This window comes from Pseudorasbora parva, chromosome 6 (assembly GCF_024679245.1).
Source record: "Pseudorasbora parva isolate DD20220531a chromosome 6, ASM2467924v1, whole genome shotgun sequence".
Classification (NCBI taxonomy): domain Eukaryota; kingdom Metazoa; phylum Chordata; class Actinopteri; order Cypriniformes; family Gobionidae; genus Pseudorasbora; species Pseudorasbora parva.
This window is the reverse complement of record NC_090177.1, coordinates 39620803-39644944: the sequence shown is the minus strand read 5'-3', so window position 1 is coordinate 39644944 and position 24142 is coordinate 39620803. Positions and strand designations below refer to the sequence as shown.

The 24142-nt window shown below is 40.2% G+C and overlaps 1 protein-coding gene across 4 annotated transcripts in view; it reads right to left on the bottom strand.

Annotated features, from left to right (window-relative positions):
* The window catches only part of syt2a (synaptotagmin IIa), a 133618-nt gene that overhangs the window by 60536 nt on the left and 48940 nt on the right, over positions 1–24142 (bottom strand). The window contains exon 1 of one of the 4 annotated variants that reach the window (XM_067446904.1): positions 2196–2392. The exons of the other annotated variants lie outside the window; for them this stretch is intronic. The gene's annotated coding sequence lies outside the window, so the exon portion shown is untranslated. Of the gene's footprint in view, positions 1–2195; positions 2393–24142 lie in introns of those variants that run through there. 4 annotated transcript variants of the gene reach the window in all.

The following is a 24142-nucleotide window of genomic DNA, read 5'->3' as shown; positions in this document are numbered from 1 at the left end:
GGAGAAGAGCGCACATTCAGCGCTTGCATCCTCCGTTATGGTAAGAGGCGGGACCTTTCCAGGCAAAGTGCGCTAAGCTGCTGTCCAATCACAACACGGGAAGCGCTGGCCCAACTCGTTACGAATTTCTGAAGGAGGGACTTCATAGAACAAGGAAATCCTCAGGCCCTGTGTTTTTTTACACGCGAAACATGAACTCATGTAATATTGCACACTGTAAACATAATCAAAGCTTCGAAAACACACAAAGAACGGGGCCTTTAAAATTTTGAGTTTATTGAAATTAAAAATTTGAGTTGATACAATGAAGGAAATTTGTTTAATAAATAGAAACTTAAAATATGATTGTATCTGAACCACATAAAAATGTGATAAATCTTGAAAATAGCACAATTTGACCAGCTCCACTGCGTCATCACAAATAAAACACACAATTTGCCAATATGCTTACAAAATCTTTTAATAGTATTTGAATAAAGGTTGTCGATTCTCAAAAAAATTGTCATTGTATTAACGCATTTTTTTAATTTCAATGAACACAAAATTTTAAGGACAACCAGGTAACTTATTTTTTAAATATATTTTTTAGAGTGCAGTGTGAACTTAAATAGAAAGACCAAATTATCTGAGCTGTATCTACAGCTCTAACAGAACGGCAACGTTTATCTCATTTGATTCCATTGGATTGTTCCTAAGGGATTTTGGGATGTTCCTCTGTAGCATCAGAAACCTAATTAACCAAGCAAATGTTTTAGATGAAGGCTAGTCCTTCACATTACGTCTTAAACACATATGAACATACACACTTAACACAAGAAGCAAAAACAACCCAATAGCTTCCAGATCTAAAACCAGAATGATCAGACAAGCTATAAAGCACACATATACCCCCTTATATACATTTCCCTTATACATCTAAGCTCAATGCCACACTGTACTGTACTCCAGCTCAAGGTCTGAAGCCTTGATGACACAGCATTTGTCCTTGAGAATGTCCCTTCCTTGTGATCCCCAGTCCTCTGCGGGAGAATCCCAAGAGAGCAGAGAGAGAGAGAGAGAGAGAGAGAGAGAGAGAGAGAGAGAGAGACAGAGAGAGAGAGAGAGAGAGACAGAGAGAGAGAGAGAGAGAGAGAGAGAGAGAGAGAGAGAGAGAGAGAGAGAGAGAGAGAGAGAGAGAGAGAGAGAGAGAGAGAGAGAGAGAGAGAGAGAGAGCTGCCAAACACCTAGGGAAGTTCCCTTTCCATTCCACTGTGTCCAATTGACACCGCTAGCATTCAGAAGCAGAAACACATACAAAAAACAATGTGAAAGGAAATATGAAAGCAGTTATATCTGAGAGCATTTGATAGAAGGCAATTACCGGATTGCCCACAATGGAAATAAGAGTATTTTAATATTTGAGAATAATGCCGATTATCAAGTTTTTCAATCGGCCGATTATCAGCCGTTTCCAGCCTCTCTTTTCTGTACCGCAGAGCTCTTTTAACGCACCCCATTGTCTGTGGTCTCTCCCTGTGATCCGCTCTTACGCCAGCTGTAGCGACGAGGCGCAGCATATTGTCTTGCCGCTGTTCGGCGTTGGGGAGGAGGGTGTCGTTCCCATTGCCCCTACGGGGAAACGCGGCAGCTGTCAGCGGGACCGACCTTTGGAAACTCTCTAGAAAGCGACCTGCACCCATGCACGGACGGAGTAAACACCCACCCGCCGACAGCTCACGGCTGACTTTGCTCTAGCGCACCGTTCCTGGACCAGCTTCCTGCGGCTCCAGCCTCTGTGAGGCGTGACACAAAGCTGACCCGAGATCAGTGAGCAACACAAGTTCAACTAAACTAACGGATAAAAGCTGATAGAGACGCGCCGACTGGGGCAAACACTCTGGACCATTGCAGCACTTCCCAATCAAACATTCACTTTAGAGACCACTTTTCTTCAGACTCACTGCAAAAAGCCTATTAAAGATGCTTTAGAAGAGTTACCCAAGACTAAAACATGTATGATTCACACTGCAGCACTCTAGTATTCAGCAAGGCCACTCTCGAACGGGCTTCCCTCTCCGCTGCACGATTAAGTCAGAACCATCTAGTGCCCTGGACAATCTATCCAGCATCCAGCGCAGAACAGCCCACCTTCCCATTTCCGGATCATCCCGTTTTGTAGCACCTTTCAAAAGAAAACATGCTGAAAAACCACACACCTGACTGCAGTGATCTCCTCTGTCCTAATCCTCAACGAGCGTCTGGGCCATACACCAGCGAGGCACTTAGGGGTTAACGTTTCAGCGGCGTGCGGATGTCTCCTGCTCGTGCTCTTCCATCAGCCCGTGAAACTGCAGTCATTCCCCCTCTCCACTCGTTACTGCAGCACTACACACACACTCCAGTGAACACACACATACACCCCTCCCCTCCTTCTGTGCGCTTTCTCTGCCACTTTCTCTCTCCCACAGAGAAATCCCCCCCCCCACACCTCTCAAATACACACACCCATTCCCTCTCTCTCCGTTTTTCCTTCCCCCACCCTTCCCATTCCATCCTCTTCCTAAGCTGCCTGATTGGAGATGCTGCTCACACAGCTCTGCATACATCCCGCTTCTTTTTTCTCATGTCTCCGTCTCTCGCGCTGTGGGGTAATCAGCTCGGGTCAGTATGAAACACTGCCTCTGCCTTCCTCATCAAACTCTTGTGACCTTAAAACACCCTGTTGTTTTTTGCAGAAATGTAGACAGTAAGCCTGTAAAATACAATATTGAACGGCTCTCTGGACAGTGGACGGAAAATGCAGCGATTCAATGAATTTATAAAGAGGGGGGCTGCAGAGGTGCTGCTGCTTGCAATATGTTGCAGCACAGAGAATGAAAGACAGGAAAACCATAAAGATAGGGTGCAAGAATAGCAGTGCACTGATATGTAAGGGATTATGTACAGTCAGCTGGTCATTATCGGTAAATAAACTCACTGTATATCATTCCACTTATTACATGACAACTTGCCTAATAAATATATAAATGGCCATGGCGAGTGACATTAGAGACATGACTGTACACTAGCCTTGGACTGTGGTCCACTTCAATCAGGTTAGTGGCATTAAACGAACAAATATGAGTAGAGAATGCCACAATCGACCAATCAGAAACAAGTATTTCAGGGAGCTGTGTATTAAAATAACAAAATAATTAGAGTGTCAGTATTAATGAACCATAGCTAATTCTGTTTAATAATAATAAAACTATCATTTTTACCTGTTTACTTGAATGAGATTTAACCATTAACCAAGAGATGACCATGAAAATGAGAACGTGTCATTCAAATATTAAAATGTTTTGTGAAAGTTTTTACATTTTTGGGCTTCTTTTGCCTAGCAGATCTATACAGGTGGAGCATGAAAGCGCTGCAACTGTTATTCAAACGCTGACCAGGTATTTGAAGGTTGAGCAGGGAGCTCATTGGCTACTCATACAGTCAGCAACCAACCAGCTGTGCCCTATAGATAATGATGTGCATGCAGATTGAGGACCTATCAGCCTGTGCAATGTAGAGTTTATGTATGTATGGATGTATGTATGGATGGATGGATGGATGGACGGATGGATGGAGTAGATGAAAGATAGATGATTATGAGGATACTTTGAAAGGATAAATGGGTGGATGGATGGATGGATGGAGTCAACTGGATATATGGATAGATGGAAGTATGGATGGAGTTGATAATAGATAGAAGGATGGATTGGATGGATTGATGATGGGCAGGTGGGTGGATGGATTATTTGGGTGGATGAATGGCATCGACTGGATAAATGGATGGATAGATGGGTGAATGGATGGATAGATGGATGGATGGAGTAGATAAAAGATAGATGATTGAGAGGATACTTTGGATGGATGGATGGATGGATGGGGTCGATTGGATATATGGATAGATGGAAGTATGGGTGGATTAGGTGGATGGATGGGGTTATGGATGGATGATGATAGATAGAATGGATGATGATAGATAGAAGGATGAAAGGATGGATTGGGTGGATGAATTGATTAAGTGCATGGATGGATGGCTGGATGGATGGAGTAGATGAAAGATAGATGATTGAGAGGATACTTTGTTAGGATGGATGGACGGATGGATCGATGATGGATGGGGTTGACTGGATATATGGATAGATGGAAGTATGGATGGATTAGGTGGATGGATGGATTTATGGATGAGTTGATGATGGATAGAAGGATGGAAGGATGGACTGGGTGGATGGATGGATGGAGTCAATGATGGGCAGGTGGGTGGATGGATTGTTTGGGTGGATGAATGGCGTTGATTGGATATATGGATAGATGGAAGTATGGATGCATTAGGTGGATGGATAGGGTTATGGATGTAGATGATGATGATGATAGAGAGATAGATAGATAGATAGATAGATAGATAGATAGATAGATAGATAGATAGATAGATAGATAGATAGATAGATAGATAGATAGATAGATAGATAGATAGAAGGATGGACGGATGGATTGGGTTCATGAATTGATTAAGTGCATGGATGGATGGATGGATGGATGGATGGATGGATGGATGGATGGATGGAGTAGATGAAAGACAGATGATTAAGAGAATACTTTGGATAGATAAATTGGTGGATGGATGGATGGATGGATGGATGGACGGATCAAGTAGATAAAAGATAGATGATTAAGAAGATACTTTGGATGGATAAATAGGTGGGTGGATGGATGGATGGATGGATGGATGGATGGATGGATGGGGTCAACTGGATATATGGATAGATGGAAGTATGAATTGATTGTGAGGATGGATGGATGGATGGAGTAGATGATAAATGATTGAGAGGATACTTTGGATGGATGGATCGATGATGGATGGAGTTGATTGGATAGATGGAAGTATGGATGGATAAGGTGAATAGATGGATTTATGGATGAGTTGATGATGGATAGAAGGATGGATTGGGTGGATTATTTAATTGGGTGTATGGATGGATGGAGTCAATGATGGGCCGGTGGGTGGATGGATTGTTTGGGTGGATGAATGGCGTTGATTTAATGGATAGATGGAAGTATGGATGGATTAGGTGGATGGAGTTATGGATAGAGATGATGATGGATAGAAGGATGGAAGGATGGATGAATTGATTAAGTACATGGATGGATGGATGGATGGATGGATGGAGTAGATGAAAGATAGATGATTGAGATGATACTTTGGATAGATAAATTGGTGGATAGATGGATGGAGTAGATGAAAGATAGATGATTAAGAGGATACTTTGGATGGATAAATAGGTGGATGGATGGATGAATGAATGGATGGCGTCAACTGGATATATGGATAGATGGAAGTATGGATGGATTAGATGGATGGGTGGGTTTATGGATGGAGTTGATGATGGATAGAAGGATGGATGGGTGGATGAATTGATTGTGTGGATGGATGAATGGATGATGGGCAGGTGGGTGGATGGATTGTATGGGTGGATGAATGGCGTCGATTGGATATATGGATGGATAGATGGATGGATGGATGGATGGATGGATGGAGTAGATGAACGACAGATGATTGAGAGGATACTTTGGCTGGATGGATGGATGGATGGATGGACTGATGAAGGATGGGGTTGATTGGATATATGGATAGATGGAAGTATGGATGGATTAGGTGGATGGATGGATTTATGGATGAGTTGATGATGGATAGAAGGATGGAAGAATGGATTGGGTGGATGAATTAATTGGGGGTATGGATGGATGGATGGAGTCAATGATGGGCAGGTGGGTGGATGGATTGATTGGGTGAATGAATGGCGTTGATTGGATATATGGATGGATGGATGGATAGATGGGGGTCCATTGGATGGATTGATGGATGGAAACACATTGAACTACAACTGAAACGTTAGTAGTAGAAAGAATGAAAGAGTATTTTCTTGTATGACTTTGACAAAAGAAAAGACAAGAAATAGGAAAAGAAACCGGAAATTTTCTGCCAGGAGATTATTTGTTAAGTTTACCTACATTTTCTTTAACCCTAAAACACACCACAATGCAATGCTTAATTCAAAACATTGATCATATCTTTGTGAAAAATCTATATGAAATACAAATTTAATTCTGTATTGTTCCATATATATATATATATATTAGAGTGAATACATTTATATGCGATTTAAAAACAGCAAACATTTTCAACAATATTAATTTAAAGTTCACTAAACAACATTGCACTGTCAATTCATCGGTAAGGCTGAAGGTCCAACAAGCTCTTCTATTCAGCCACAGGACACACGTGCTAACCGATGTCCATACTCATGAAATCATTCTCAAGTATTAAATAGAGCAGCTGGACTAGCAGATGGTGGAGATGTGGTTGAGCTGGTAGAACATTTGATCAAGCTGGTTAGAAATGGTGCAGAATCTTCAACCGCCAAGCTACCGTGTTTCAAAACCGCATATCTACCTTAAGCTGGTATGACCTGGTTTTTGAATTTAGAAGAAAATAGTCTACCAAGTCAACCAGGCCCACACTTGATGGATAACACAGCTTGGGTCAGCTACAACCTAACCACCATGATCCAAAAAACAGCAAACATCTCATACTGAATGTTAGTCAAGTACTGAAAATTTAGTTTTTATTATGCAAAATATTCTCCAAAGTCATTTAAAATATCTGAAAAGAAAAAATGGAGGAAGCACATTTTTTGGATTGAGATTGAAACTAGGCAAAATGTCCACTTGTTTAATTGCACACAATTACAAGTCAATACAAAATATCGATATATAAAAATCAAATATTGGTAAAACGCCAAATAATGGATTTCATTAGAAAAGCAGCTCTGTAACTCTAAACGATCACAGAAGCCATCCCAGCATTTGAAGAGCTCAGACAATTCTTAATGATATAGAAACTCAACCTATAATTCAACATATGTATCATACAGTATCATTTTGCTACAGTTTCGTCAGCCTCAAATCAATGCAAAATATGTTTTTTCTGCTGCTAATGGAAGCACTGAAGTGCTCAAACCCCCTCATTATCTGTGGCTGAAAATGAAACTATAGCCGTGAGGTAAATGTAATGAGAGAAAGACATACAGTAGACACTTCCAGGGTTTAACCAGTGTTCCCCTGCATTCACTGCTGATGTAATGTGCACCAGAATAAAACAGCACGAGGGCCGCATTCATGGTTAGCCTTTACTCTGTGCTGGTCCACTGTCTCGGCCACCATGGAGATCGACAGCTGGAGACTCGCAAGGCTTTTATTACGTGTCACAAAAAATTACCCATCTCCCTTAAGTGTGGCTGCCTCCTTCAGAGCTGATGAAAATGAAATCAATAACGCCTCAATCACTCTAAGCAGGAGAGAAAGGGATGGCCTTTTCCAGTCCTCCACCTAGTCCACAGCGAGAGCCGGATCGTTCGGCCCTTACACGGTGTCAATATTTGCCGCAAACTCAAGTACAAGATTGCTCACATTAACAGGTAGACAGGTTGGATTCTTTTAGAGGGAAAATCTTGGAATAGATTCAAAAATAAATCAATGTGTTAAAAAACAAAACAGCTCTCTTTCATGGCAAAAAGACAAGTGCTCAAAAGTGTCTGAACATGGCCTGTGGTAACTGCTGCACTCAAGCGTCTCAAAATTGACAGACTACATCAGAAAATCCAGACGTATGTCAACACTACAACTTGCCTCAAAAGACTTGAGATTTGAATGGTGCAAAACAGCCTTTGCTATAGTGAGCAGTCACCATATGTAAGTGATCTGGGTAAGATGCTTTTAGGAACTAGCCCTTCAGTGACCACAGAGTATTGACTGATTCGGGATCTATTACGCACACAGGTGACCTCAGCTTGGACCCCAAATGACTTTTGTCCTGAGGCGTAGCTCTGAGACAGGATGAAGCTTGGCATTCACTCGTTCTCGTTCTGTACTCACAAACAGATAGCTATAGACCGGCCTCTGCAGAAAGAGCGTGAAAAACGGTTATCTTTAAAGGTGTCATGAACTGCTGTTTTTAAGTTTAATTTTTATACGGTTCTCTGAGGTCAACTTATTACGTTTGCATAGTTTTTACATTCAAAAACATCATAAATAATAAGTAATAGGCTATTTTCTGCACTGGTTTTGAGGCTCTCTCCTGAACGCTGGGTTTTGATGGGCGTGTCACTGGAGACTTGGAAGTAAACGCCCACGGCTAGGATTGGATAAGATTTGCATGTTTAACGAGCTTCAGCTTCCCTGTCTTTTCACGGGAGGAATTGTTTTGAAAGCGGCAACCGGAATAATTCTCTGACCGGGCTCTCAAAAGGTATTGGTTAATTAAACACAATGATTTATCTCTCATTCACCCACGACTGATTTTTTTCCCGCCCGATCGGTGGATAAGCGTGAACTCTTCAAATATCAAGTCAAGAGAGTGAACAACAGATCAAGAAATGAATGTTATCTCACTATTTAAGATTCACTGGCCTGCCGACGTGCTTTCATTTTGGCACCCCGTCTGGAAAACACACAGCCCCGGGACACTGGGCTTTGCGAGCCCTGGCCCATACATGTCCAAGTCTGATCCCGAATCACAATGAACCAAAAATAAAGGATTCTCCAGCCTGTGACAGTGTGCTAAGGTATGTTCTGCTAGACATGTACACTTAATAAAAACGTTCTGTAACAATGCAATACTATCACATATAAAAAAACATGTTTTACAAACATTAGTGTGCTGCACCATTCCTGTCGGATCCAATATAGAAGGCACAGCATTGTGTTTTAATCTCAATATGTCTGCAAATCGACCCGTGTCTTGTTTACAAACGATTATCTTGCTATCTTCGGCATGTGTATTGTTCATTTAGCTGCATGAGTCGTGGGTGGGGCTACATAAGCATGTGGGCGGGGCTACAGATGCAGACGTACACATTTACCTGTAGAGGCGGCGTTTCCCCTTTCTAATACATCACTGATTTGAGAGCTCTCGTTTTATGGGCCTGGTGTCTACAAAAGCTTTTCTTTTACTTACAAGGACATTTTCATCTCCTAAACTTACAATATATTCTTATATTACCATGACCTTTTATATATCAGAGGCTCAAGTGAAAGTTTATTTCTCAATTCAGCACCTCTTTAACACCATTCTTCATTGATATCATGATATAGATTCCCAAATGAGGTTTTGTGAGTTGATAAAAAGCTAAATGTAAAATTAAGATAAATAAATGTTGCTGCATAATTAATCGTAATAAAATGTGATATAGCTTAGTGCACTGATCAAATCGGATCCATTTTTGTGGATATAAATGTACAGCGTTTTACCAGTGTTCTGCCAAATTTAAAGCTCAAGGATTTGAATGTTTGTATTAAAATAAGTCTATATACATTGCCTGGCAAAAAAAAAAAAAAAAAAAGGGTCACTGTTCGGACATAAATGGTAAATACTTAATAGTGAATAATTTGATTATTTTTGCAGTTTCTAGCATGTTATATGTTTGGCAACAGCTCTTCCAAACCCTAATTTATGGAGTGTGTAGCTTTTTATTTCTTAAAGCATGAAGAATAACAGTTCCATCAAGAGATACATCCGTTTTTGGTCAAGATCTTGTATTGCCAATGCAAGAGTCCAGCACTCTGTAAAGTGTCCTCCAGCACATCCCAAAGACTCAATGAATGTAAGGACTGGACTCAGAGATGCCAATTCATGTGTGAAAATGATTCTTCATGCTCCCTCCTAACCATTCTTTCACAGTTTGAGCCTGATGGATCTTGACAGTGGGTTCCTGTAAAATGGCCATGATTTGTCTTCTTAAATGGTTGTTTAAGAAATGAAAAGCCATCATTTGGGGTTAGAAGAACTGTTGGCAAACATATAACATGCTAGAAACATAATAATCACTGCCATAATGATCTAATCATAGCATTTGCCCATATAAATACAAACAGCATTTGTTTTGAGTGTGCGGCAATAAACGTGGTGTGCCCATTAACTAATATTACAGAACCATAAACAGTAGAATGTGTTGAATTATTAAAATATTGTTAAGTTAGCCTATATTTGGGGGCTTTTTTTAACTTTTTTGACAGTAGGAGGTCACACAGAAAATCATAAGAGAGAACAGAGGGGAATTGGACCTAGCCGGGACTCAAACTCCAGATCTCGAACTAGACCTCAGAAAAAATATTACATCAAGGGGTTCGGCTATAAAAAAAATGGGACTGATTTAGATCAACGCCAAAATGAGCGAACAAACATCTTGCGACAGCTGAATGTTCACCCTCCACCACTCTGCTTCCCTGCGATTTTGCGCTAAATGATTCACATTGAATCCTCTTCATATTTAATCAGATACGGTCATTTAAAATAGTTGAAATTTAAATGAAGCAGCATTTCCAAAAGGAGAATGTTCTGCTCTAGACGTTTTTGTTCATACCAGGAGGCAATTAAATACATTTCATGAGAGTAGTTACAGATCTGTAATCTAATAAATTTTAATAACAGCAGTGCATTTGCAGTTAAAGGCGGCCATAGCCAGAGGCCTATGTGACTCATAACCTACTAAAACTGCTGTGGAGAATCAAAAAATATTACATAAGCTTTCTGTTATATCAGTAGTAAGAAAAAAAAACTCCCCGGTAGTAACCTAAAAACAATCCTTCCCCAATTTGCTTTGTAAAGCGCTTTGGTAAGTGTTTCCCCGGTCTCACGTGTCAGTGTCTGGCCTCTTCATTATGGTGTGTTGTTTCAGCTCTGGAGCGGGTGTGAGTGCTGAGGGAATACCTCCAGATAGAGCATCCTGCAAACAGCTTGTAGCGAGAACGGGGCGGAGCGGCTCTGGCACGGTTCTTGGCCGCTATAAACCAGGTCCTCTCACTGGGCTTGTCTTGTTTATCATAAACAGACGGAAATATTATGCTAACTGACTAGATTTTTTAAGGTGATGAGTGTCATTTACAGTAAAAATATAAACACTATAGTGCCATAAAAACATCCCTCTGATTGTTTGAGCATCCCATACTGGTTCAAGTATGAAAAAAAGTGTCTTTTGAACTTAGAAATTGAGCCTGCATCCACAAGACCTCGAATGACCAGCACTAGAAATATTGACTGGGAAAAACTGACGCCAATGGGGGAGTGTGTGAGTGTGAGTCGGCAGTAATCAATAGCTTTTATGACTGGGACTGGAGACAGTTCTCTTATAGGGCCTATAATCCGGTTGAGGACTGCACATTTACGTCATTTCATACTGGGCACAATGAGATCACACCTCAGAGAGCTGTACAGTGGATTACACATCATAATTCATACTTCTGTATCAGTGACCTAACATGAAGTGTGTACACCTATATCAATACAAAATCAATAGTCTTAAGCAAGTCAATGTAAATGTGATAGTTTAGTTTGTCTGGTCTTGTCTCGATGGACCATTTTGACTGCACACACACACACACACACATAGAGAGAGGGGGAGGGGGGGTTGGCTACACACAATAGCTTGTGTACATTATTAAGCTTTAGTTTCATCAGCCCCTCTCATGGAGTTTCAAGGCAACTATCAATTAGGGAAATGACTCAGTTCAATTGTTGGGGGTGGGGTTTCCAAGGAACGCATTTCGTAACACATAAAAGATATCCCATAAATCACAGTCCTCCCCTGCAGCTCTTGAATTATCACACTCCAGCACACCCATCATGGCACCGTCTGTCTGAACAAATTTCCATCGCAAATCTGCATTGTTTTATCAAAACAACGATTGGATTTCCATTTCTTAAAAAAGAAAAGAAGATCTGGTGCTTAAATGAAGCCAAAGGCCTGAAGACTTGTTCTCTGAACAAACTAAACTCAAAAAATATTTCTCTGTAAATATTTCATTAAAAAATAACACAAGGACTTGCATTAGGTGTGTGTCTTCTTGTATTGAGCATTGTCCACTAAAAGGGATAGTTCACCCAAAAATTAAAATTAGTCCATGATACTCCCCCTCAAGTCATCCTAGCTGTATATGACTTTCTTCTTTCAGACGAATACAATCAGAGTAGTTCTGGCTAAGTGAACTGTTGTCTCGTTTATGAAGTGCATAAAAGTGCATCTATCCATCATATAACTGCTCCACACAGCTCCGGGAATTAATAAGGAAGTGAAGTGGCGGGATTGTGCACAAAAATATCCATATTTAAAACTGTATAGATTACAATAACGGCAGAAATTTGCACGTAATTCGACTTGCAACAAAAGAGTATCCCTGACTATGTATAGAAGCATCGCAAGCTTCGTAAGTACACACGCGTTAAAGGGGGGGTGAAACACTCAGTTTCAGTCAGTGTCATGTCAATCTTGAGTACCTATAGAGTAGCATTGCATCCTGCATATCTCCGAAAAGTCTTTATTTTTTAAATAATTATATAAGAAAGATGCGCTGTTCCGAGTCTTTCCGAAAAAAGCCGAGCGGGTGGGGGCGTATCGTGTGAGCGGAGCTAAATAATGACGTGTGCTCGCTGCTGCTATGTTGAGTCAAGTGCGTCGTAAAGCTGTGTCATCCCTAACAGCGGGAAAAAAACTTTTTTCAAAATAAAAATATGGCTTTTAATCAGATACAGCCATACATCTATGATCCGGAATCAGACCCAGAGGCTGCAGTTGAACAGGAGCAGCAGCAAAAACGACTAGAGCAGGACGTCTGTATGTGGTACAAGTTATACACTAACTATATAATATGCTTAGCGGCTTGTGTTATTTACATATTTATACTTGAATTATATGGTCGTATTTTTGTCTTTGAAGGTGTACATGTGGGAAGTGCAGTTGTGCACGTGTGTGTGTGTGTGTTTACGCGTGGTTTGTGTAGACAGTAAGCGGACTAAAAAAAACACAGACATTTGAAGCAGTCTAACTCACCGCCTGCGGTTCTAACGTTGGGACTGCTCCATCCTTCAGCATTAGGCGATTGGGAAAATCCGACGTCGAGCTGGGCCTTGTTTATGAAACAGTCGGCACCGAAATGCAGCGAACAGATATAAACATTCGCGCAACTCAGTTGCTGATCCGGAAAAGAAAATTCCATCCACTGTTGCCTTAACGCGGGGTTTTTGGCGAATCTGTGCAGGACTGTCTTGGTCTGGCAACCAAAAACGCACTTTTTTGGTGACATTGTTATGTGCACATCACCTGTTTAGCATCCTACAAGCCAGCGCTTTGATGGGCGTAGCCTGTTACTTTCGCTCTCTCCCTCTCTCTCTCTCACGCGCTTCCGGTAGAATTGTCCGTAAGGCCCATACAAGGAAATTCCGCCCCCATTAACGTCAAAGGGGACGCATGATCTCAAAAAACTTGCCGAAACTTATGACTAACCGGAAGTAGTATTTTTGACAAAGAAATACTCCCATCAAACGTCCACCTTAACTTTTGAAACTTTGTCTATGTTTAGTATGGGATTCCAAGTCTTTAACAGTGTAAAAAGATCAGTATGCATGAAACAGCATTTCACCCCCCCTTTAAGGGTCAAGGGTCTTTTGCCGTAAATCAATGCGCACATAACAGCCGGAAGTTAGTTAGTTTAGTCTATAAAGTTTTAAATATGGGAATTTTTCTTACACAATTGCACCACTTCACTTCAGACGGCCTTTATTAACCCCCCGGAGCCGTGTGGAGCAGTTATATGATGGATAGATGCACTTTTATGGCCTTTAAAAAGGACCCAACAGCCACTGCCATTATAAAGCTTGGAAGAGCCAGGACTTTTTTAATATAACTCCAGTTTTATTCGTCTGTAAGAAGAATGTCATGTACAACTAGGATGACTTTAGTAAATCATGGGCTAATTTTCATTTTTGGGTGAACTATCCCTTTAAATGGGTGCAAGAACCCTTGATATGAAGTGTAGAGCAGAACATAATTCTCAACCTTTATAAATTCCTTTAATAAACAACATTTATTAAATGTAAGCTTCAATAGCTGCAAATATTCCAATTAAATTTAGGACAAAAGCTGAAATGTAAGACCTTGAATCAGTAAACAACAATATTCTGAACTATACAAGGTTGCACAGAGTAGCATATTATAAAACATTCTCAGCTTTCTCATCACTTGATAAGGGTGGCAGGAAAAAACATAAAATAATACAAAATCAAATGCATTCAAACCATAGTGGTTCAGCAGATTACAAAACGGTTCGAATCATTTTGCAGTTTTTGATTCACAGATTTTCTACGTTTTCGGATCAGCAAAAAAATACATTATTGGGAGGCTAATGTAACTTATTTTACTGTATGTTACTGTACGTATGCTACTGTAAATGTAAACATGTAAATGCTTTTTATTTATTACTTAAAAGGGACCTATTATGCCTCTTTAACAAGATGTCAAATAAGTCTCTGATGTCCCCACAGTGTGTGTGGAGTTTTAGCTTAAAATACTTCAGATAATTTTTTATAGCATGTGAAAATTGTCACTTTTTGGGGTGAGCAAAAAAGCACTGTTTCTGTGTGCTTCCATTAAAATGCAAATGAGCTGCTCCCTGCGCCCTTTTAAGAAGAGTTTCAAATATCAATATTTTTACTTTTTTACTTATTTTTACAAATTACAGACATGGACGATTCGCACGGGTTTAAGATCACAGACATTCTCTGCAATTATTACAAATCACCAGAGGTCCCCAGATAATACTGATCCCGTGTGAATAGGGCTTAATACAGGCTTCTAGTTGCTCAACTGTCTTAGGTCTTCTTTGTCACATCCTCTTTTTTATGATGCGCAAAATGTTTTCTATGGGTGAAAGATCTGGACTGCAGGCTGGCCATTTCACTACCCTGATCCTTCTTCTACACAGCCACGATGTTGTAATTGATGCAGTATGTTTCTCCTATGCAATATATATTTTGATTCGTCTGACCACAGAACAGTTTTCCACCTTGCCACAGTCCATTTTAAAGGAGCCTTGGCCCAGAGAAAAGGCCTAATGTTTATCTAAACGGATAATGTTTGCAGTGCCAAGATCACAGGCATCCAGTATGGTTTTCCAAAAACCAAAACCTTTTTTTTGTTGTTGAAATTATTGCATTCATTTTTTATTCACAATTTGTACAGTGTCCCATTTTTTTGGAATCGGGTTTGTAGTTTAATTTTGAACGCTAAATCTATTTTGGAACTGCATGTGTTGGTTCTCCACTGCACTCCAAACCTAAATCTAAAATATTAAACTATATATAAAAGAAGCATTGAGTTTAGTAAAATGCCATTGCTTTATGAGTAATAGACACATAGCGGCATCTCTAAGAGAAAAGGAAAAGGCATTTAGGGGTTGCTGAAGTGCAGCTGCTCTGCTCAATGTCTCTGGGATAGTCCCAATCCCCATAATAACCATGACTACTATCTCCAGATGCAGAAAAAGTCAGAGATAAACTGGTATAATCTCTCTCTCCGCAAGATTTCCTTCTCCCTCTCTCTCTCTCTATACACACACATTTTCATCGCCTCTCGACAGCATTTTTAGACTCCTGCTATTTCTTGAAATTAGTGCTAATGTGAGAGCGCATTAAAAGATTTGTTCGTCCATGACTAGCTCATCCCCTGAGAAACTAGACAAATCTTTCATTTGAATACTTCATTTATACTTTCGATATGTTTCTAAACAATTGTGGCCAGCCACACGCATATGAAAAATGGTATTATTTTGACACAGCTGAATCCATAACTGAATTACACCTACGCTGTCTTGTTAGTTCTTCCTGTAGGGTACAGAGACAGGCAGGAGGTACCAGGAAGCATCATTTGGCATTGACCTTCTAGGAGAAATTCGAAAGAAGGCTATTACAAATAAAAACACATAGACCCAAACAGAATCACTCCGAGGCAGAAGCCCCTTGATAATATTACGGTTGTTAGCCCTCCCAAACCATGAAGAAACAAACCTAATGTGGCATATCTGAGACAATCACTTTAAGGAGAATTGCCTCTCCTCTTGAAGAAGGTAATTGGATCTTTCTCCTACTTGTTTGTTTCCCAAGAGGACAAAATGGCAAAAAGGAAGACAAAGCAGCCCCCGATGGTTGTGAATCTATGGTTAATTGTTTTATTCGTGTCCAGGCTGAAAGCACTAAACGCTTCTGTCCACTCCGATGATTCAATTCCAGGAATGAGGACACATAAAAGACGAGAGAATAGAGGACAAAATTGCATGCTGCTACCTTTGTGGCATAAAGTGCAAAATCACCTTTAAAAGCTACAGTCAAAGCACTTTAAGAAACAAAGCAAAACTGAGGGTGAAAAAAACCCTGTAACTGGTTAAGAAACTGTAGAAGGAAAATGTGCTTTTCTACATTAATATTTGTTTAGCTAAAGATACATAATCGTCAAAAGTCTACAGTAGCGGTGTCCAATTTTACTCCTGGGGGCCAATTTCCTGGTTGAGTTCAGCGCCAGGATTGAAAACTACTGCTGTAAATAACTAAACTATATGTACATATAACACAACAGAAGATATTTGAAGAATAATTTCAGCTGTTTTTTCATCCATAAAAGTAAATGGGATCGTATACTTTAAAGCTCAAAGAAAACAAAGATAATGTGAAAGGTAGCAATTAGACTGGAATACTGTACAGCAAAGGCTGGAATATACCATTAATGTAGAGATTTTTGTACACGATTTGCAGTATGAAAAAGGCCTTAGGGTTAGGGTAACCCTAAAGGTGCATTCACACCATTTCATAATTACTACAATTATATGATTTCAACATGTAAAAAGTGTCCATGTCCTCGTAGAGTTCGTAATTACAGCTTGTGAAATAGGCGTTTTCTGAGAGCGTCTATTTGTACCACCTGACCACTGAGGATTCATTTAGGTGTCGATAATAGTGCTCCAACACCACATATTGTCATCTCAAGCCTACTGTATTTATGACATGGCATCAGAAGAACCATTCTGAGATTTGGGCCAGTCGGGGTTGACAGATTTCCATCCAGTCGGACGGTATTATTTTAGAAGAGATATTGTTAATTTGTCCTTTGTCTTCTAGAAATGAGGCACATGTTTCTGGGTGAGTTTGTTGTGTTCTCAGATGACTTTGAAGTCTGGGACTGTGTGATGGCCAGTATTTGTCCCTCTATTAACCACTTACAAAGTCAGCAAGTCTGTGCTGTCTAGTAATCTGGCTTTCTGTGCCTTCCGTGTATTTTTTACTATGACATTTTATCTATGACATTACGCACATCTGACCATCGTTAAAGATTGCAAGTGATGACTGGTCAGATATTAAAGTGAAGTCTGGGTAAGTGTGATTTTGAAAAGTTAGACATATCCCTGGAACAACATTTCTGTCTGAAAATGTAGTCCTAAGCATTTGGACTAAGCAAGCATCACTAAACCCATAACTTATCCTTGAAATCATAGTGAAATGATAGGTGAATAACATGGATGTAGAAGTACCTAAAGGTCCGATATTCTCACGGCAAAGTTATTTGTCGTTCTTCGATTAGGGATGAAATGAAGTTCAAAATATGTGAGCAGCGATATACTGTTAGTGAACATTCATCACCGCCAACTCTGCTGAGAGCAGTTTTTAGATGAATATGTAAATATGTGCTGTGCACTTTCCTCTTAATAATAAAATAGCAAAAATTAGAAAACAGCAAGCATTTTTTTTTATAAAGCTTGAGCCTTACATTATTGCCACAGACCAATGGGAGTTTGAAGGTGTTTGCCAGCTCCTGAACTCCCGAAACAAGCAAAACTAAAAAACATTTGGTCTGACTTTGTTCAAAATGGTGTCATATCAGTTCATTCTTCGATTTCGCTTTAAGTATATCGGAACCTTAAACCTGGCCATAAGCCTAAACTTTCCATAAACTGTAAACCTCAAATCTGATTGGATGGATGATAGGAATGTTGTTCCAGGATCAACAAAAGCCCTGTTTCCACCAAAATTACCCAGAACAATTTGTACCAGGAACTTTTTTACAGGAACTTTTCTCCCCCAAGACCTGCAGCTGCTGCGTTTCCACCGCGATCTAAAGTTCCGTGAAGATTAGGCAAATTAGTCCGGTGATGCAGGACTGCGCGCGACTGCTCCTCAAGTTAGTGACGGACAGTAATCATTTTTGCGCGACTTCAATCGCAATCATTTTGTCACATGCAGTTTGTCTTCCACATCAAAAATGTCTATGCTGTTTTCTCCAGCAGCTGGAATGTGTTTACTGTAGCCATAGCAACTCTTAACGGCCACCAGGACTAATACAGTATTATAAGCTATTTATTTGTTGTAAAGTGTAATCATGTCAGAAAAAAAATTCTTCTGTCAGGCGCAGTAAAAGTTTACCCCTCAGAAAAATGAGCTTTCCTCTCTTGTCAACATGAGCGCGGTGCGCGCTGTCACGTCATGTAAGGACGCACACTTAAAAGTAATTGGTCAGGTCGTTTACATGGTGAAAAATAGACTGTAAAAAATTAATAACGAGTATGGAAGAGATTCAAGCTGTGCTGCTTTTGCTGGTTATGTATAGGTTTACTAAAGAGGTAATTAACCACGACAGAAAAGAGCACTAATATGCAGATTCAGCAGCATGCAGCATATTCAGAAAGCTTGTAAAGCTAGATTTAAAATGACAATGTATATTATTATCAGCTATTACGGACATTGCACGTGAGATGGCTGAGTAGACTGATATTTACTGAACGTAGACCGAACCTCGCAAAATACTTTTTAAAATGCCGGTTTGAAATAAAAGGCTGCGTGAGCTCAACCAATCAGCATGTTCAGCGCCCAAGTCCCGCCCTCGAAAGTTCCTGAACTTTGAAAAAGTCCTACCTCGCGAGCAGGGCCGCTTGGAGGGGGAAATATTTACCTGAAACTTCATTTAGACCCTGGTTCCTGCGGTCAAAACACACCGAGTACCACCCCAGCGTTCCTGGTTCCTGGGTAAAGTTCCTTCGGTGGAAACGCGGCTAAAGATGCTGATCCCGGAACATGTTAAACTAGAAATCATGTTCACCATGTAGTCGGACATGTTTCTTGTCCACTACATGACACAGAATCGGACACAGTGACTATCGTGACAGACAAGCATATATTGTGTAGTCTGAACCCGGCATTAAAGAATTTGTCGAAGATAGAAAATAGCAATAAAACCAACAGAAGATGAAAGAGGAATCAACTACAATGGATGTGAGAGGAAAACGACGAGGAAGGCATGCCTCTGAACATCTCACATTTGAATGCACCAGAACAGGTACAATGGAAATAAAACAGATGGTTAAAAACAAAGCATTCCGTCCATGCAACCAAGAGCATGGCTCTGAAGCACCAATGAAACATTCCTCTCCAATGTCCTGTAAGCCAGGTCTAAGTTCAGCCTCCACCATTTCACATGAATCACAAGACCCCTATACGAACCCATAGTTCTACCTGAAAGAAGGTAGTGGATCCTTTGGCCAAAATGAATTTCTGTGAATTGATACAATTTGGATGTTACCAGTCACTAGAAAATGTTCAATTGGAGACCTGATTTTTTGTTAAAGTGTGGTGGTGGGGAGGATGTTGGTGAATGCCGGTGTCATTATCTGCAAATGTAATAATGGGTGGGAACAGGACTTTAAATACTACAGAGGACGAATAATTATTGGCTAGATAGGTAATTAGTGACGTGACGTAGTGACGTGATAAATGATGTGACATTGGAGTCTTCCAGGTGGAACTACGCTAGAGCTCCCATTTCTGCAAGAGCTTTCCACACATTGTACAGAAAAGCCCCATGGAAGGAGATTTGGAGTTAGGCTTTCATTTACTCCCGAGCAGTGCCAACACCAAAGCAGCCCTCTGGAGAGGGACACACAATCACAGCGAGCAGGTGTGACCAGCTCAACATAATATCTCAGCTGTGCAATGATAGAGGAACTGAAGTATAAAAGGTGCAAAAATACTCAAATACAGCCAGAAACGCCACAGGGCTCTTCATAGATTGACTTTGAGGTTTCCAGAAAATGCAGCACTCTTTAAAATTGTCTGTTTATTGCGTATGCCATGCTATTCAACATGCATGTGCTGTTAAGAATTGTAGGCTTACATTGTATAAAAAAAAAAAAGAAAAAAAAAAGGAAGATTTTTACAAGTTGTAAATACATATATTTGCAGTATATTTTACAAGGAAACCCATTTCAGTAAATCTACTTAAATGCTTGTTCTATTTAATGTGTCTATTTAAAAATAGTGTCTAATTTACTACTAAGTTCTGTGTGATTTCCTAAACCATTTTATCAGTATATTTCACAAAAAATACTAGCCTAGAAATCTAGATGCACCCTAGCAGAAGCAAATCTAATCAGCCCGCGAGTGTCGTCTAGCAACTCTCAGTACCCTTCTGAGCCGTAAACGCCAAACTCTGGTCGGGCCAATCACATCGTGTGTAGAGTTGGTGGGCGGGGCTTAACATAATGACGGCCGAGTTGCGTTTGCGTGCTTCTAGTAATCACAGAAACTGGTGAACGGCGGTCTTTCGAATCAGCTTTGACTGCGATTCTGGAAGACTTGGAGTTAAGCTTTTCTCTAAGAAAAGAACAAAGAACGGCACTGAAGTCATTCTTAAGAAGGGAAGATGTGTTCAGAGTTTAGCCGACCGGATACGGCGAATGTTTAATCTGTCAGCGAGCTCTGTTTCACCTTCGTTGCTCTGGTTGGTTGTAGAGCTATCCTATCGCGTGCAGAGGGAGTTTGAAAGACAACCGTTTATCCGCCCCTCGGATTGAGCTGTCAATGGAGAGTTTCCAGACCAAACATCTTGATGTGGGTCTGGCTTGTCAGGCTAGGTAAATACAGCATCAATGAGTAATATTTCGCTAAATAATAGACTTTCAAATGGATGCAAAGGTCCGAACACAAAGTCCTCTAAAGAGAGTTATGTCCTGATCTTCTTCTTTGAGTAGGGCTAAATGCAGCACAAGATGGCAGTTTTGTGTGCTGTAGCAGATTGCTAACAGTAGGGTGTCTGTCACAGTCAGCATAGAGGTTATGTAATGAGTTTGGCTTTTGTCTCGAAACTGCTGATACTGCATGTGGAGCTGCTCTTGGATAAAAAGAGCTGCCTTTTTACATTCGATACCTTCAATGAAGTGCAGAATGCCTAAGAGAACAGTTGGCAGATATTAGAATGTTTTTTTTTTTTTTTTAAACTAGGATTCATTCTCTGTCGGCTTACCTATTTTTATTTTCTGTCTCACAAATCACAGTAATATGTAGTCTTGTATAATTCCAACAATAACAAAAAAGTCCAGTACATTTTGCAATATAAAGGTGCAGTGTGAAATATTTATGATCTATTGACAGAAATGCAATATAATACACATAGTGTGTTTTCATTGGTGTAGGCTATAAAACCATTACCTAATGAAATGTTATGCATTTTTTACCTTAGAATGAGTCATTTCTATCCTCATACACTGTGGGTCCCTTACAAGGAATTCGCCATTTTGCACTGCCATGTTTCTACAGTAGCCCTAAAGGGACAAACTGCTCTACAGAGCAGAGCTCTGGCTACTCTCTGCTGTTTTAGGCGACGACATCTTTGTCCTGTGTCGGCCACCATATCATCTCTATGCGATTTGAAAGGGAGGGGTGAGCGGTGAGGGGTTGCAATCTGCAACCTCACTTGTAGAGTCGCTAATATTTACACAGTACACCTTTAAAACAGCCCTTTCTGCTGGATTATTAAGGCCACACTGATACTAAAAAAAGAGAGAGAAGATATAAAACACTTTCATTGTAACACACGACACTAAAATAATGCAATAAACATACATTTTAGACCACAAGATGCAACCCAAAGCCCTAAATGTACATAAGTGATAACAAAATACAAAATAATTTTTAACATTTTATCTTCAAAGTTGATGTGTTAGAAGCAGGGAAAAATGGGCAATCTTAAGGATTTGAGCAAGTTTGACAAGGGCCAAATTGTGACGTTTAGAAGACTGGGTCAGAGCATCTCCAAAACTGCAGCTCTTGTGGGCTGTTCCCGGTCTGCAGTGGTCAGTCTCTATCAAAAGTGCTCCAAGAGGAACAGTGGAGAACCGGCCACAGGGTCATGGGCGGCCAAGGCTCATTGATGCACGTGGGGAGCGAAGGCTGGCCCGTGCGGTCCGATCAAACAGACGAGCAACTGGAGCTCTGATTGCTCAACAACAACTCATATTAGGAAGGTGGTCATAATGTTATGCCTGATCGTTGTGTGTACTGTATATATATATATATATATACTTGTAGAGTCGCTATATATATATATATATATATATATATATATATATATATATAGTTTGGACAAACAGCAGCAAGAGAGTGGGCACTAAGCAACAGTTGGAAAGTCATTGACTTCAGGAGAATGTCACATTCCTGTCACAATGGCATGGCAAAAAGTATAATAAGAAGCAGCTAAGGTCACAAGTATCAGCCACTCCAATCACACACAATATCATTCGGGGTGTATTTCCTGGAGCTGGAGAGCACATTCAGCAGTGAGTCAAAGTCAGCGTGAAATGAACAGAACACCTCAGTTATCGCCTATTGCTGAACTCACGAGCAGTATCAGAAAAGAGCAAACTGTGTGTTTCACTAGCATCATATCAGTTCAATTGTATATCTGTGAAGCCTCTAGTTCATCCACAGGCGTTTATAAATATTCATCAGTGTGACTAAATCAGAAAGAGCTGTGGAGAAGAGCGGGCAGGAGACGGTAGTCAGTTGACATGCACATTAAACATCCGAATGTCTAGATGAAATCTGCAAAGAAGTTATGGGCCTGGATGGGGTGTGCAAGCGACAAACTACACAACAGGCTTCTCATGCACTACCCTTGTTATGCAATAATACATACATTTTCATAATACATAAATACAGTAATTATATTCAGCCATTGTTGTGTTTTCAATTGCATTCGTAGAAAACTTTTTTCTCTAATTGAACATGACAGTTTTTACTCATGTCCAGTTGACTCGGTGCTTCTCAGTAGGAAGGCTGCATATATCAGCTACCACATCAAAATGGATTACCTTACCCCACTCAGGGTCGTAACCACTAAGTCCCCCACAATAGCTGGAAATTGTCAAATTGTTCCCCCCAATATTTGACATTTCTTAATAATGCTCTCCATTACGGACTGCTCTGTTTGTTGCAAGGATGGCAGACATTTTAAAAAGTAAATTTTTTGTCTCTCTGTCCTGCCTCAGTGGTCTAGTCAGTGTGTCCTTGTAAATATGTATTCTAAAAGTAATCTGAATAAGTAGCTTTTTATGTAACGACTGATAAAACTTGGGAAGCCTGACGCCATTAAATTACATGAGGCCGGCCAATCTCATTTGAGCATGCTGTTTTTTTTTTTTGTGAGCTCTTGCTATTTTTGCATGGAATTTGCATCAGACGGTCTGTGAACAGTCCATGGGGGGTTTATTGGGGTGCTGAGACTATTGCATAAATATCTGACCCGAAGGCCTGAAATGTTCCAGATTCATAACTCTGTGGTTCACTTCTCTTGTCTTTTGGATTTGATTATCTGTTTCTAAGAATAAAAGTCCTCTTTTCGTAAAGAGTGTGGTGATAAATCTATTGGACGGTGACTGGTTCTCCCCCAGCTGTTCTCTTGGACAATGCTGCTTGGGTGGAGAACCAAAGTCATCCATCACCGGCTCCTTTTACAGCGCCAAACGGTCACGCCTGAAAATAATGTTCACTCAGCAGCTGATTAATTACATCTCTCAGTGGCTCAATACGAATGTCCTGCAAAATACTACTGTGCTGTGACATGCTGTTTGAAATCACACAAACAAAACTTCTTATACTGTAAGAATCAAGCTTATCATTATAGAATGGTATGGATCAAATTATTGTTCGTTTTTAAAAGCAAGTTTATAAAAGTCGGGCAAAAAAATGATACTGCGGTGGCTGATATCTAGCGGGCAAATCCAAGACGCTGGTAGTGATAATGAAATCTGTCTGGTCCACAAAGTGCACAAAAAAGTTGTCTTAAAGGGATCCTTCATCCAAAAATGAAAATTCGATCATGATTTATTCACCCTCATGTCATTACAAACCTTTATTTCTTCTGCAAAGACATTTTGATGACAGTTTTTGCCTATGCAGTAAAAGTCAATGAATCAACATTGGACTCCT